The sequence below is a fragment of the Pelodiscus sinensis genome, chromosome 1, assembly GCF_052426305.1.
Source record: "Pelodiscus sinensis isolate ZL-2025 chromosome 1, ASM5242630v1, whole genome shotgun sequence".
NCBI lineage: Eukaryota > Metazoa > Chordata > Testudines > Trionychidae > Pelodiscus > Pelodiscus sinensis.
This window is the reverse complement of record NC_143052.1, coordinates 183,244,847-183,260,398: the sequence shown is the minus strand read 5'-3', so window position 1 is coordinate 183,260,398 and position 15,552 is coordinate 183,244,847. Positions and strand designations below refer to the sequence as shown.

General features: G+C 40.4%; 1 long non-coding RNA gene across 8 annotated transcripts in view; it reads left to right on the top strand.

Moving 5' to 3' along the window:
* The first annotated feature begins 1,541 nt into the window (after positions 1–1,541).
* Positions 1,542–15,552, top strand: part of LOC102445745 (uncharacterized) — a 142,155-nt gene continuing 128,144 nt past the window's right edge. For 7 of the 8 annotated variants that reach the window (XR_012897831.2, XR_012897834.2, XR_012897832.2 and 4 more), the window contains exons 1-3: positions 1,542–1,760; positions 3,503–3,644; positions 10,098–10,193. This is a non-coding gene — a long non-coding RNA (uncharacterized LOC102445745). The remainder of the gene's footprint in view (positions 1,761–3,502; positions 3,645–10,097; positions 10,194–15,552) is intronic. The other variant, XR_016347925.1, reaches the window with a different exon arrangement.

Genomic DNA, 15,552 nt, shown 5'->3' with positions numbered 1-15,552 from the left:
GTGGTGTCATCAGTGAGGACTAGAGAGAAATACCTGACTAGAGGATGAAATGCTTGATGCTGAAGAGGGCAATGGACCTAGCTATAAAATATTATTGGAGAGTTGTCTACTAGAATCTAGAAACTTCTGGTAGGTTAGCAGGGCATTTGATAATGTAGTTCTATATAAAGAAGTCTGGTTGATCTGGTTCGCTGGTTCTTACTGTAGTAAATAGGAATGTTTCTCCTTTATACTGCAAATGAATTATTTGTATTTGTAAGGCATTTGCAGATGTCTCCCTGTTGGTCAGGGCAGAAGTCCATGTCTATTTGCTGCAGGAGCAATTCAGTTTGCGTGTGTGTGGGGTGGGGGTTAGGGTTAGGGTTAGGGTTACTTTGCTTGAAATCAAGGAGGACCAGGAAATAAATAGTTGAGGATTCTGGCTGGTAATCAGTCATGGCAGTACTGAGTCTATCCACCCGAGGCCCCCAAACAGCACTGTTTACAGCTCTAATCCACTTCCCACAGACTAGGAATGACAAACCATGGACACAGGTGGCAGTAAGGCTTCTTGCCTGTGGATGCTTGGGTAAACAAACTATCTAGCAGTCATCCAGCAGCTAATCCTGACCAACTGCATGCAGCCTGCAGGTTGGAAGTTCCCCACCTGTGCTATAAATGATGAAATAATTGTGGAAGGATAATAAAGCAACCTGATGAAACAATTTTCCAAGCACATTCTTTTTTCTCTTTGTGTTCTTCATGTGAAATATATTTTTAAAAAGAGTTAGCATGGTCAGTCAACTGAATTTTTTTTAAGGTATACAAATAAGAATATTTTGTACTTTCTCAGGCTGTAAGTATATAGAAAACATGTCAGACCAAGTTTTAAAAAGGAGGTCAAAATTATTCACTGATATAACTCCTCTTGATGTTTATAGCTTTCCATAAGCAATACAAGCAGAAATAATGCCTGTTTTTTAGAGTTTTATCCACAGATCTCAAAGCACTTCACAATCTTCAATGTATTTACTCTGACAACACCTGATTTTCATTCTCATTTAACATTTGAAAAATATTTGTGTTCAGAGGTTTTCTCATAAACACAAAGAACTACATCCAGAGTGTATAATGTATTTTTTAGATTATCTACTATTCTAATTCGAAACTAGTGATAGATGAATTTAAGTGCTCACAGAAGGCTGTTAGAAGTTGAGACTTTTCTAAAAGCTTATATAAATCAATCCAAATCTTTTTGGTAAGGTTCCCAGTTAAATTTGCAAACTGAGATAAAACTCTTTTTTCAGTACTTCATCATGTCAGCCGGATTGGAAATACCACAGGAACATCTTTAAATGCCAATTTGGTATTTCTCTTCCCACAGAAAATAGGAAGCACAGAATCACACTTTAACAATGTGCTTGATCTTATTGCTTTCAGATTCCTAAGTCGAGGTGCACACTGGAGAACGTTGACTTAAGATATAAGAGAATTGCATAGCTGGAGTCAACATACCTTAAGTAGAATTTCTGAGGTGTTCCCAATGCAGGGGACGGAAGAAATCCTCTGTCATGATTATGAGGGTTAGCCAGCAGCCTGGGGACTAAGGGGTTAACTACACCTAGCCAGGTTGAGTGGCGGATAGGAATGTAGGTAGGAATTTCAAACTGGGACAAAGGAATTTGGGTTTTTCCCTCCTTTGTCTCTGTGAGTTCTTTCCAGCTATTGAGGGGGACAAACACTGTGTCTTCTTCCAAGAAAAGACTCTTTCTTCACTTTCTGTAAGTAGGGTAAAGTTTAGATAAATCTATTAGGTTTCTTGTTTTATGGTTTGAGTATGGGGTCTGATGTCTGTACTCTGTGTAAAAGATGTTTTGGCTTTCTTTGTAACTAAGTTCTAGGCCCATGGAGTTCTCCATGAGTATATTTTATTACCTTTCTATCTAGTTATTATGATTGTAACAGGAATATTGTTGTAATAATAAAAGTTTCTCTTTTCTTTTTATTAACCTGGCATTGGTTAATTGTGTGCCCTGATTTTTATTTTAGGGTGAGATTTCCCAAATGATCTTTCCCCTAATTTCATTATTAATTTTGGGTGGTGGCAGCAGAAGTTTTATTCCCAAAATCTAGGATTTTAAGATTTTTGGGGAAGTTTTATACCAAAGCCTGCCTCCACTTCTGTATTTTTATCGTGCCAGAGTGGGGAAGGAGCCATGACACCCTCCCATCAATTTCCATTATTCCTCATGACTCTGTTGAGTACTGGAGTTGACAGGGGCACTTTCAGTGGTCAATTTAGGAGGTCCTTACTAGATCTGTTATATTGAACCCAGGAAGATTGATCTCTGGAGTGTTGATCTCTGCATAAGTATAGACAAGGCCTTAGGTAGTGTTTTTCAGCCTTTTTTCTTTTCCTTTGTGGATCCCTAGAAAATATCAAATGGAGGTGCGGACAGCTTTGGAAATCTTCAATATAATCTGCAGACCCCCCGGTGTCCAGAGTCTGCAGGTTGAAAACCACTGCTCTAGGAAACAGAAGGATGAATTCTGCACTGTTGCACAATTTTAATTCCTGCAGTAGATGTGATAGTTTGTGCTCATCCAGAATCCCACTGTTTTCAATGAACCATATGAGTGTAGGAGTCTATGCTACTGCATGTACTTTTTGTTACTTTGAATTAGACTGCTACAAATAAGAACAGTATCTGGCCAAGTATCACTTATAATTGCTTTATACTGTTAACTAGGATGATCTGCCTTTGTATTCTCCTCTCTTTTTAAAATACAATAAGGAGAAAATGTTTTCTAAAGAAAAATAACCACACACAGTGACTTCTACAGTAGACTAATTTAATTAATGTTTCCATCTGGCTATCATGCTTCAGTAGCCTACACAAGGCTACACACACTTTTCAAAATCTGATTTTATTTTTGTGGGAAAGGAGGCTGTCTAAATGTTTATTTCTTGGGAATATACAAAAATGTGTTTGGCTCTCTTTAATAAGAATGGAAATAATACATTTAAAGGTGTATTTGTACTCAGTGATCTAGAGCTTCCACTGAAGATACTGGGTGCAGAGGGACAATTCTTCACTTACCCCTGGGCCTGGCGTAATTCAGAGCATGAACTATGTGCTTTGGGGCCTTTTCCAAGTCAGAGCCCAGAAATGTTTTGACCATGCAGCTATTTGATCCCATTCATGCCATGGAAAACAGGGCCATTGAAGGGTTGGGGGTAATACTCGGGAAACTGGCTCTTTGCTGAAGAACTCAGTCCAAGGGGAGTTTCCACTTGGGAAGATGGGATTTGCATAGCTTACCTTTGTGCTGCTAGAACTGAAAAGAGACTGAATCTCTGGCCATTTCTATACATAATATATGAACTATGATGTCTGTCCTTTGCACACACTGTAGTTATGTGTGTGTAACTGTGGTTCCCATCCCACCAGTGGCTCACTGGAAGGTTCCAGATGGCTGGTGGGGCCCAACACAAACATGCACTTTGTTTCTTTTGGCCCAGGGCAGAAGAGAGGCCGTGATGGATGATCAGGTGGACCAAAGCTGAGTAGCACTATCAGCCCATGTACTGGGTCACAGTACTCAGTGCAGGGAGCCAGGCCCAATCCTGTGGGACAGGAGCTGCGATTGTGAAATGGATGCAGGTCAGTTTATCTCCCACCGTTGTCTGGACCTTGATTCTGGCCTAGGATTAGAGTTGTTACACTGGGGTTGTGACACACACATAGTGATTTCATTGTGGATGCAGGGAGGGGATGTTGCAAGAGGGATATTTTGTGTGTGTGTGTCAGTCCCTGTTTTCCCTAGACTTACTAAAATGGTAGTATGCTGCCAACTTAATGAAAGAGCTGTTAATTGTGGGTAGTTATATGTAAAGGAATATTTTTTTAGAAGTTTTCTCCTGTATCTATTCTAGCTAAGCACTTAAATGTGTGCTTAACTTTAAGTACTGAGAAGTCCTTCTGGTCTATAAGTATGTCTACAGTGCAGTTAAAAAACCCCAGCTCTGATCCATACCCCCTGACTACTTGCAGGCTGGCCTTAAGGAAAATGGCACCCTGGGCAAATTTTCATTCTGGTGCCCAGTGGATGTGGTGCCTCCCATTGCCCCAGGACCAGTGAGCTTCCCTCTCCTGCACCCCTAATCCCTACACGCCTTCACTCCTAACCCCTGCTTCCCTCCTGCACACAGGTAGGGAAACTGACCTGTATGCATGAAGCAGCTGTCATTGCTGCTCACTCTGTCTGGGATTGCTGCTCCTCAGCACCACAGGCTCCTCAGAATTTCTGATGAGGGACCAAGGAGCAATGTCGGAGCTTTCTGCATCAAGGTCACATTCCCTGCTTGGGCTGCATAACAAGAGGGCATGAGAGCAGCAGTTAAGCCGAGGTAGGGAAAGTGCTACCAAAAACTAAAGCTGGCCAAACCAACAGCCATGTGCGGCTGCCACTAAAAGCGATAGACCACACTATTACTATTATTATTAGTTAATCCCCCCATTACTCATATTAACTACCAGGGCTTGAATTACATTTTTACATTTTTTAAAAAAATTTATAAACTGTAATACATTGTATTTACAGTGTCATAATTCATACTAGCCTTGCTAGTCCTTTCCCCTCAGGCAGAGAGGCACAGAGACTAGGATCAGGACCAACTGTGGCCCCCAAAAGACCACACCCAACTCTCCAAATTGAACCATATCCACCTCCCTCCCCAGACCAAACTAGACATGACCTGCATCTCTCCCTAGACCAAACTCCTGAACTAGAGCAGACCTGCATCCCTCTCCAAACTGAGCCCAACCAGACCTCGATCCTTCACACACAGGTGAAATGGCAAACACATTTGAAATATAGGTACTTGGTCAATATTCATTTTAATTTCAAATACAGAAATGATACATGCACACAAATATGATTATCCTATTATGCACATCATAACTTTTCCAGAGATACCTTACTTGGCACATTTTATACAAGATTTGTTGCAATTATATAACAATGGTAATAACAATGATTTACATAATTATGTTTTAATCATCATGTTACAATAGTCTTACTCTGTCAATTAGAAAACAATAACCATTTCAGCATAAAAGTCTCAGAAGGGTAGCCATGTTAGTCTGAGCTCTTTTGGAAAAAGGCTTCTGCCTTGTAGAAAGAGGTTTACCAGAAATACCCTACGGTGCAGCAGTTTTAAAACAAACAAAAAGAAGTTTTCCTTCGCTCGGCACATAAGTCAAACTGTGGAACTCCTTGCCAGAGGATACGGTGAAGGTTAGAACTTTAACAGGGTTCAAAAAAGAGCTAGATAGATTCATGGAGGTTAGATCCATCAATGGTTATTAGCCAGAATAGGTAGGAATGGTGCCCCTACCCTCTGTTTCTCTGGAAGTGGGTGACATTGCAGAGATCGCTTGAGGGTTACCTGTTGTGATCCCTCCCCCAGGGGCACCTGGTATTGGCCACTGTCGGCAGACAGGATACTGGGCTAGATGGACCTTAGGTCTGACCCAGTATGACCATTCTTATGTTCTTATGTTCTTAAGCTATAGGACTACTTGTTGTCATTTTAACATTAATGAAACTTAGTCTAAACTTGCCTGCACATTCTAAACATCATTCCCTATTCATTGCTAACATTAAAAAAAGTTTTCTCTGGGTAAATTTATTATTGTATATGATATTTTCTAATCTATAGGAGAAGAGTAGAAGGGATTGTGCTGTTTTATTTACCAGCCACAAGATGTTACTATTAAAAGAAATGGGTAAGGCTGAGGAATAAAGGCAAACCATGAGCGGAGGTTTAGGTAACAAAAAGGGAATATATTTGGACAAGTGTTGCATCTGTGACCATCATACTGTTGACCAGAGTACAATATATTTTCCTGACTACAATGGTACAGATGTACATTAAGGTCTTGGTCCTGCCCACCAATTACAAATCTATCATGTGCAGTTTATAAGTACCATATAAAGTGGCTAATGGGGTTAGAAAATGTTAGCTGTATAACATGCTAGCTATTCTCTTAATGTACTTGAAAATTTGACTGGATTTTATTGTGGCATCATGTAGTCAATAGATACTTGAAAGTAAATGATGGTATTCTCACACATGATGCAGTGTATATTAATTCTTTATGATATAATAAAATGCTGAACAACAGACAATATTGAAATAAAAAACAGTTCAAGAGGGACTGGAAGAGACTCATTTCTGAAAATGAATTCAGTCCTCTTCAGTTGGTAAATTAGCAGGAGCATCCAAAGCAGCAATGACAGCAGGGGTCTGAAACTGTAATTTATTCATAATTGTTCCTTGGGGTTGGAACTGAAACAGGAATTAGTAAGAAATCTGACTTAATTTATTGGAGGCCATACTTTATAAAATATTCATTATGAGTCTGATCCAAAGCCTACTGAAATCAATGGGAGTCTTTCTACTGACTCTTCTGGATTTGAATCAGGTCTTCTTTGTCTTTAGGGAGACAGAGCTGCTCACATGTCTTGGTAACCTGCACAATGTGGTTCTGAAGACAAGAGCAATGTAATAGGATGATATGTTCATAAGGAAATGTTAGTCCTGGCCAAAATTTAAATTACAAAGTGTGTGTGTGTGAAAGAGAGTGTCTAAAATCCAACATTCCCAGGGGAAACATATAGATAGAAGTATAGGATTAAAAATCTATTTTCCCATATGTGATTCAAAAAATCTGACCAGTTATTTAAAAGATAAATGGTCAAATCCTCGTTCTACTTGAAGTCTTTGGGAGTTTTGTTGTCGAGGATAATGGAAATATGATTTGGGCCATAGGCTCTTGATGCAGGTAGCTTTCTTCAGTCCACGTGCAAGTTTTCAGGAAGGATCTATGTTTATGGAATAAGGGTTTAAATTATTTAGTGTCTCAGGGTACTACATAGCAGTGTTATTTTGGAATGACTAACGTTATTCTGAAATAACATAGTCCATGTCTAAACAGCAAACTGTTATTTCAACATGTCAAAATAATGTCAAGCTAGAGGACTCCTTACTCTGACTACAGTATCCCTCATTTTATGAGGAGTAAGGGAAGTCGGAAGAAGAGTGCTCTTTTTCAGACTTCCTGCTGTGTTGACAAAGGAAAAAAACTGATTTCTTAAGCTATTTTGACTTAAGCTACGAAATTAATGTAACTCAAGTTGTGTACCTTATTTCGGCTTTAGCCTTGCTGTGTAGACATGCCCTAAGTGATACAGGAGCATTAATTCCATTTTTTGTCAAAGCAACCAAGTCATTTAGCAGCCAAAGTACATTTTAATTAATTTAGGGTTGTGTGACTATGTCTACATTGCATCCTTAGCTCAAAATAAGCTGCACAATTTGAGCTATGCAAATTGTATAACTTAGTTTGAGTGTATTTCAAAATAGCTTATTTTGTAATTTGGCACTGTCTGTACACTGCCAAATTTCAAAATAAATCACTATTCTGAAATATCCCTTACTCCTTGTGGAATAAAGTTTACAGAGATGTCGAAATAGCACGCCCATTATTTCGAAAGATATTTTGAAATTATGGGTATGGTCTCAGGACATGAAATAACTATTTCAGGATATGGGAAGTATCCCAAAATAGTGCTGTAGTGTAGACGTATTCATATATATGAATTTTAAAAAGGGGATTTTAGACCCTAAAATACTTAGGCACTTTTGAAAATATTACCTTGGATCTTATTAAGAATTAATGGAAGATTAATTTGTTGAATTTTTTTTTCTGTGAAACTCATCAATAATTTTTTTCCCTTCATCTTCTAAAAAGTTTAGGCAAGGTTTTAAAGATAGCCCATTTAAACAAATGCATTAAAAGAAATGCACTTTTTTCTTATGAAAGACAGAACTGAAATGGTTTCATTGTATAATTTTAATTTTCTTAAGTTCTAAATTATTACAATTGTAATTAGTTCTTCTAACCTCAGGTATGCATTTAAAAATAATGAGAGAGTTGTGAGAGTCTCAGTGAGAGAGTATCAATGGTAGTTCAATCAGAATTTAAAATAAAAGAAGAGTATTTTCGCCTAGCAATCTCCTTAAGGAGAACATAAAAATAATGTAGTAGCTTTATCATGTGTTACAGCTTCAGTGAAAGAGCATCGTCAATCAAAATTCAATGTCCATTATTTTTCTTTTCGTATCACTATACGCTCTTTTCATAACATTTTTAGACATTTAATCTGGGCCCATTGGTGCTAGTAGGAATCTTTACAGTGACTTTAGTGAAGTTTCAACCAGAACCAAGAGTTTCAAGAAAAGCTCAAACCAGAGTAGGAGTTGCATAATTAATGTTTTAATGAATGTGCAGGAACATGCTAGCCATATTTGTTTAATCTTGTACTGCAGTGAAGGCCCTTGCTGTACAATCTTCTGCAATACATGTAAACTATTCTATCTAAAAAAATTGAGTTTTGGTATAATTGAAAATCATGCAAATAATAGGAAGTTCAGGGTGTTTACATTTTGTGGAAAGTTTTACTTCCTTTAACATCTCTTCAGTTCTAAGTGCCAGCTCTTGAAGTGTTGTAGTTATTACATCCAATACTAAATAACACAAGTAGTGTGGTTGCCACCTAGTATCAGCCATTTGTAGCTCACCAAGTAGCTTTCCTCAAAATGTTCTTAATTGGTAATAACATAAGATTGTGGATTCCTTGGGACAGGGACTGCCTTTTACTCTGTGCTCAATGCTGTACAGATCATATTGCCAGGACTTAACAGAATATGCAGAACAATCAAATATATATCTGCACACCCCAGAGCATCACAGGTTACTCTACAGAATATTGATTTGTTCTGGGATTATATTGTCAGAATAGACGCAGGATGGCAAACTGCTTTTATCCTTAGATTTTTGGTTCTACTTGCAGGGAGGAAATGATTATAAATATGTACTGTGCTCTCCTGACAAGATAGCCAGAAACCACCTGGCAACATTTTGTAATTCACTGAAACCTGGGAAAAAATATTAATAAGTGAACAAAACGAATGATGCAATTTGAGAAGAGTAAAGATGAGAAATACCTAGGATTTCACAGAGTAAATGATTTAGTACAAGAGAAATTCCTTTTATAAGCTTCATATCTTACAATTACTTAATATTTTGTGGGAAAGCTTATTGATATTGTACAAGTGTCTAAAGGTAGGTGTCAGCCATATGTCTATTTTTTGCTTCAGAATTAATGATGAAAATAATTACATGTTTTTAAAACCTATTTCTTGAATGCATATATCAGAAAAATTCATATTTACTGTATATACCAAAACTCAAAAGAAACTTTGCTAGTGTATTGAAGGCTAAATTAAGAAACATCTGCTAATTTTGCTGAATTTATAAACAAGGATATCTTGTTTAAATGACTTCATTGTGTACTGGGAGGGCATAAATGAGGCAGAACCACCTTTGGCCTGAGTGAAAGAAATTTCAACTTTGGATGCCCTCTGACAATAGTGACACAACGTGGATGAGCAGTGTGTTTTACTGGATCCATTTCTGCAGGTGGAAGATACAAGCTTTTGAGATGCAGTTTCCAGTTTCCATCTGTGCTGCTCAAAGCTCCTTTCTTCCACCTGCAGAAGTTCGTACAGTAAAATATATTCCCTCTCTTGCCTTATGACTCTCATATGCTGAGACTAATACTGCGACAGCGACACTGTCTACTTTATGCTAAAAAGCTTAAGAGGACTAGCTAAATTTAGTCTGTAACTGGAAAAACAACAAATAATGTAGCATCACCTTAAATACTAACAAAATAAGTAGATGGTATCATGAGCTTTCGTGTGTACAACCTACTTCAAGCTCATTATACCATCTACTTGTTTTGTTAGTCTTTAAGGTGCTGCTACACTATTAGTTGTTTTTTACTGTATGCTAGTGTGTCTTACAGCATACAGACCCTTTTGACATGATATGAGCAACTACAGGGTCTACAACCTACAGCTCTCGAGTCAAATATGGTTCATTGTGGAACCAAATATGGCTCTTTTATCATTCCCAAAGTACATGCAACTTTTTAAATTAAAATGAAAATTTCAAAAATTTCAAAATGCATAATTACTCATTTAGCTTGAATGCTGCATGAACCTGAATTTGACCAGTTATGATGTAAACTTCGAATAAATGTGCAAAAAGATGCAGCAGCAGAAGTCCCATTACATATATGTGAGTACAACGTTGTATTTACGTTATTATTAATCATCATGTCAATTATCAATAATATTAAGTTGTAAATTTTTAGTCATTACCAATGGGCATTCTTATACTGCTCTTTGTTGACAACTTGCTCTGAATTTTGATGTAATCTCTCTCTCTCTCTCTCTCTCTCTCTCTCTCTCTCTATATATATATATATATGTGGTCAGTAATCAAGAAGCTAGTCTTAAGATGCCCATGTTCTAGCCCTGTCTGCCTTATAGCCATGATCCCAGGATTTTATGCAAATTGCTCAGTGTACTTAAGGATTTTTCCCTTTTGCTGAGGTGAGCACAATACAGGACTGATGCACAGGTTCTGTCAGTGACACTAAACGTACATCTACACTGCAGGAAAGCCTCAAAATTACTCCGAGGCAAGCTTCCCTAATGTAGATGAGCTATCTCTATTTAGAGTCCCAGGAGGCATTGGGGAGGAATAATTTAGAATAGCCCTGGTGAGGAGCTATTTTGAAATAGCAGCAGTGGAGCATCCACACACGCCTTCTTTCGAATCAGTTATTTCAGAATAGGCATTATTCCTCGTAGAATGAGGTTTACAGATTTTGAAATAAGCTGTCTGTTATTTTGAAATGATTTCAAAATAATGCAATGGCTGTGTAGATACTTGCGTTGTTATTTTGAAATAATGATAGTTATCTCGAAAGAACATTGCAGTGTAGATACACCTTATGTGAAGAATTAGCAATCCCACAGGAGAAAGGGTCAAGGCAGAAAATATATAGGACCATCTATCTAGACAACTACTTCCATTACCTGTTAAAGGCAGGTATTTTAGATATGAATTTATGCCTATACACATATCAATAGTATAGCATGTAACAATTTGCCAAATATAAACTTTTTCCCCATTTGAATACTCTGATAATTTCTATGCAGACAGAATAGTTCCTGAAAAGGCTGACCTTCTATGGGCTATCATATTTCAGATGAGCAGAATCTAATCAGCCTGCATATATGCAGAATCTTCATGACTGATAAAGGCTGCAGATCCACCTTATCTCTCCAATTAGCTGTATAAATAGTTTTCCCTGTGGAGCAAAAGTAATTGTGTTTGGTCTTTGCTTGAAAATACTGAAAGGTATTGAACGTTAATACAGTTTCTGCTGATACAGATTATTCTAGATTGCGTTTTTCAATGGCAATGATCATGCTGATGAAGAAAGCAGAAAATTTGGTTGTTGGGGGATAATGGAATGGCAAAAGTGGACTGGTGCCTGCTCTCAAAGCTGGATGCAGAGAGGCTCACATTAGTATTAATGGAAGGCGGAGGGGAAGAAAGAGAAAGAATGGTAGGTGTCATGCTCTAGCACCATTTCTCCCAACAGGTTAGAGTAACCCAGAAAATCAGAAAGGGGAAATAGTAACTGGTGATTTATTAAGGTTAAGCTTTTCCTTCTGATACTTTAGGAAAATGCACATCATCTGACAAATCTGGGATATTTGTTACAGAGGGGTGATCCCGCAAAGTTACAATCAGCCGCTTTGATGGGTTTCTTGTCCCAATAACAGCATTTAGTGTGTGTATATATATATATATATATATATATATATACACATGCAGCTTGTGTGGCAACATTACAATGAAGCACAACAATAGAGTCATAGCCCACAAAGGTATTGTTGCTTACTGGCATGTGTATGTGGCCTCTGGGCTGTTTTGTTCATACTATTTCTTCATCTATTTTTGCCTCACTGGTGCAGCTTCTTTCATTTTTTGCCCTTAAGACTGCTCTTGGTGGAACCACTGCCCAGGTCAGGACAAAGACATTCCGAAGTGGACCACTTTGTACATGTCGAAAGGGAAGGAACAGGCCTTTTTCAAAGAGACAGAAAGAGAGAAGTTCCTCTCCTTTCTACTGCATAGACCTTCTTTTGGTCTTTTTGGTGCCTCCTACTCTTCTTTCTTTGTATACTGATAGCAGAACCCCATGGCTACGTCTACACTGGCCCCAAATTCCGGAAAAGGGATGCAAATCAGGTAAGTCAGAATAGGGAAATCCGTGGGGGATTTAAATATTCCCTGCGGATTTAAATAAACATGTCCGCCACTTTTTTTCCGGCTTGGGGAAAAGCCGGAAAAAAGCATCTAGACTGGCGCGATCCTCCGGAATAAAGCCCTTTTCTGGAGGATCTCTTATTCCTACCTGAAAGTAGAAGAAGAAAAGAAGCCTTGTTAACAGTTAGTGCAGGATGACAGTTTTGTGCCATCTCTCTTTCCCTTCCACATCGGTAACAATGGTGTTATTTTACTTTAATCCACATAGCATCTATTAGTTTGTCTGGCACATTAGAGTATCTTTACTATGCCAAGCAAAGAACAGAACCCTCTGCTTGAGGAGCTTACAAACAAAATGCAAAGTCAGTATGTTACTGAAGTATCATGAAACTGAACGTAAAGAAGTCTGTTTCACTAAACTGTAAAATTTCCCATGATAGCTTCCCTTTTCTTTCTTCCTTTTTATCCAGTTCCTGGTATATTGATTGCATTGGCACCAAAGAAACAAGCTGAACAGATGACTAGAGATACCGGAGCGGTCGACAAAGGCTTCCTGTCTATCCTTCCTGAGCAAGCTGTACCCTTCTATACAAACATCCCAATCATGTGTATTATCCCACCAAGTTTCTGTGATGCCAACAATGTCATAATTGTGCTTATTTATTAGCACTTCCAGTTCTTCCTGCTTATTACCCATACTTCTCGCATTATCATATATATAGTAACCCAGTGTCTGTGAGTCTGTAACACCAAAATGCTGGGTGTTCCCTCTGGGGGGCGCTGTTACCTGAAATGCTGGCTGTTCTCTCTGGGCAGAGCTGTTGCTCGAAATGCTGTCTGTTCCCTCTGGGCAGCCCATGCTGCATGGGGAGTGCGGGGCTCAAATGGCTGCTTGCGCCACTTCCTCCCCTGCGGTGGCCTGGCTGAGTTGCACAGAAGTCAGCCGAGTGCCACGGTGGAAGGGAAAAGGGGGTGGGGCGGGGCGGTGACTTACATGCCCAGGGGGTGGGTCCTGGCCATGTACATCACCGCCTCGCCCCCCTTCGCCACCTGCCATGGTGCTCGGCTGACTTCTGCACCGCTCAGCCGGGCCACCACGGGGAAGCCCAAATGGCTGCTTGCTGCCCCACAGTGGCCTGGTTGAGTGGTGAAGAAGTCAGCCGAGCGCCACAGTGGGAGGCGAACGGGGGTGGGGCAGTGACGTGCAGTGTGACAGCGGCTCCAGGCCCTGCCCTCTGGCCGTGAACGTCACTGTCCCTCTTCGCCTCCCGCCATGGCGCTCGGCTGACTTCTGCACCGCTCAGCCAAACTGCCGCATGGGAGCAAGTGGTGCAAGTGACCGTTTGGACGCCGCGGTCCCCCGAATGAGAGGCAGGAGGGGGAAGAGAAGAGAAAGAGAGAGATGGAGAGAGAGGCAGGAGACAGAGAAGAGGAGAGCTGAGAGAGAGAGAGGGAAAGGTAGGAGGAGGAGGAGGAGAGAGAGAGAGAGAAATAGAGATGGAGCGAGAGACCGGAGGCTCAGGAGAGAAAACCAACATGGAGGAGAGACCTGAAAATCCCATCTTATGATGGGCTAATTGGCTAGTTTGTATATAGGCATCTAAGATTCTGATTTGACCTTGCCTTCCAGTTTTGCCTCCTTTCTCTCTGCCATTATAACCCACGCTCCCTCCAATTTCCGACTCATCTCCCAGGTCTCCATGTTCTCCACTTACCCGTGGTCTTTGCTCCCCTGTCTTCATTGAACCTAGTTGAAAGCCCTCCTCATTAGGTTAGCCAGTGTGAGCCCAAATAAGGTCTTTCCCCTCTTTTAAATGTGAATGCCATCTCTGCCTAGTAGTCTTTCCAGGAATAGCATCCCATGGTCGAGGAAGCCAAAGCCCTCCTGGCGACACCATCTTCACAGCCAGGCATTCACCTCCAGGATGCACCTGTCTCTGCCCGGGCCCCTACCTTTGACAGGAAGGTTCGAAGAGAATAGCACCTGCTCTCCAAACTCTTTCACCCGTACTCCCAGAGCCCTGTAGTCGCTTTTGATCCACTCAATGTCACACCTCTCAGTATCATTTGTGCCCATGTGGATAAGTAGTACGTGGTAGTAGTCAGAGGGCCAGATAATCCTTGACAATGCCTCTGTAACATCTCGGATACTGGACCCCGGCAGACAGAATACCTCCCGAGATGAAACATCAGGGCAACAGATGGGTGCCTCTGTCTCCCTCAGAGGAGAGTCTCCGACCACCACTACCCTACATTTCCTATTCTCAGGGGTGGCAGCAGACCTCCCAGCCTTGGGGGTAAGAGGCTTCTCCTCTTCTGTTGTAAGGGGTGATTCCTTATCTCCTGTATAAAGAAGAGCATAACGGTTTCCTAGTACCACGGCAGGAGGGTTCAGAGCAGGGGGGGAGCAGTACCTGCTGCCAGAAGTAACCAGCTGCCAGTGTCCACCCTGAGCTGTCTCCTCCTTCACCAGTAGTGTGTCCGCAGTCCTGTGTACCAGGACAGCTACCTCAGCTATCTCCTCATGAACACGGTCCAGGAATTTCTCATGGATGCGGGTGCTTCTCAACCTAGCCACCTCTTCCTGTAGCTCTCCCACCTGCTGCCTGAGAGATACCACCAGCAGGCACCTTTTGCATTGGATGATCTCCTCGGCCTGGATATCAGTAAGTGGGAATTGCAAGCCACAGTCCCTGCAAAACCACACCAGGATCTGGGCAGAGGCATTCATGCTCAGGCACTCTGTCTGGCTACAGGCACCAGTGGAGGAGACAGAAGCAGTGCTGGCACAGGTATTGTGGGTCTCCCTGATCACCGTCACCTCTTCCTCTGGTAAATCATGAGGGATTGAAAGTCCTTTCTCATAGAACACAGTGAGAACATGAGGAAATTGAACTCTACTGTGCTAAGATATTTAGAGAGAAATATATTCTCTTCTCAGTTTAAATATTTTGGTTTTAGGAGGTTGCTTTTTTCAATTGAAAATGAAATGTTCAGTCCAATTTTCTGTTAAATGAAAAATCCAATTTTCTGTCCAATAAATTTGAAGGAAAATTATGTCCCAACATTACAGAAGAGATAGTTGTCTCTGGTGTTTTATCAGGTCTTTGATACTCAGTACTGTCCAACCTTTAAAGCCTAAGGAGTTTTAAAAGATCATTGGGTATCAGACAATGTTCTGTGGAAGATTCTCTATCTTTTTTCCCCTTTTGCACTTCCATAACTAAATGTCTGGGACCCTACACAAGTTTTCTGACAAAGGGACTGAAGCTACATTTTCTTTTTCTTCCTTTCCCTTCAATGAAGAGCT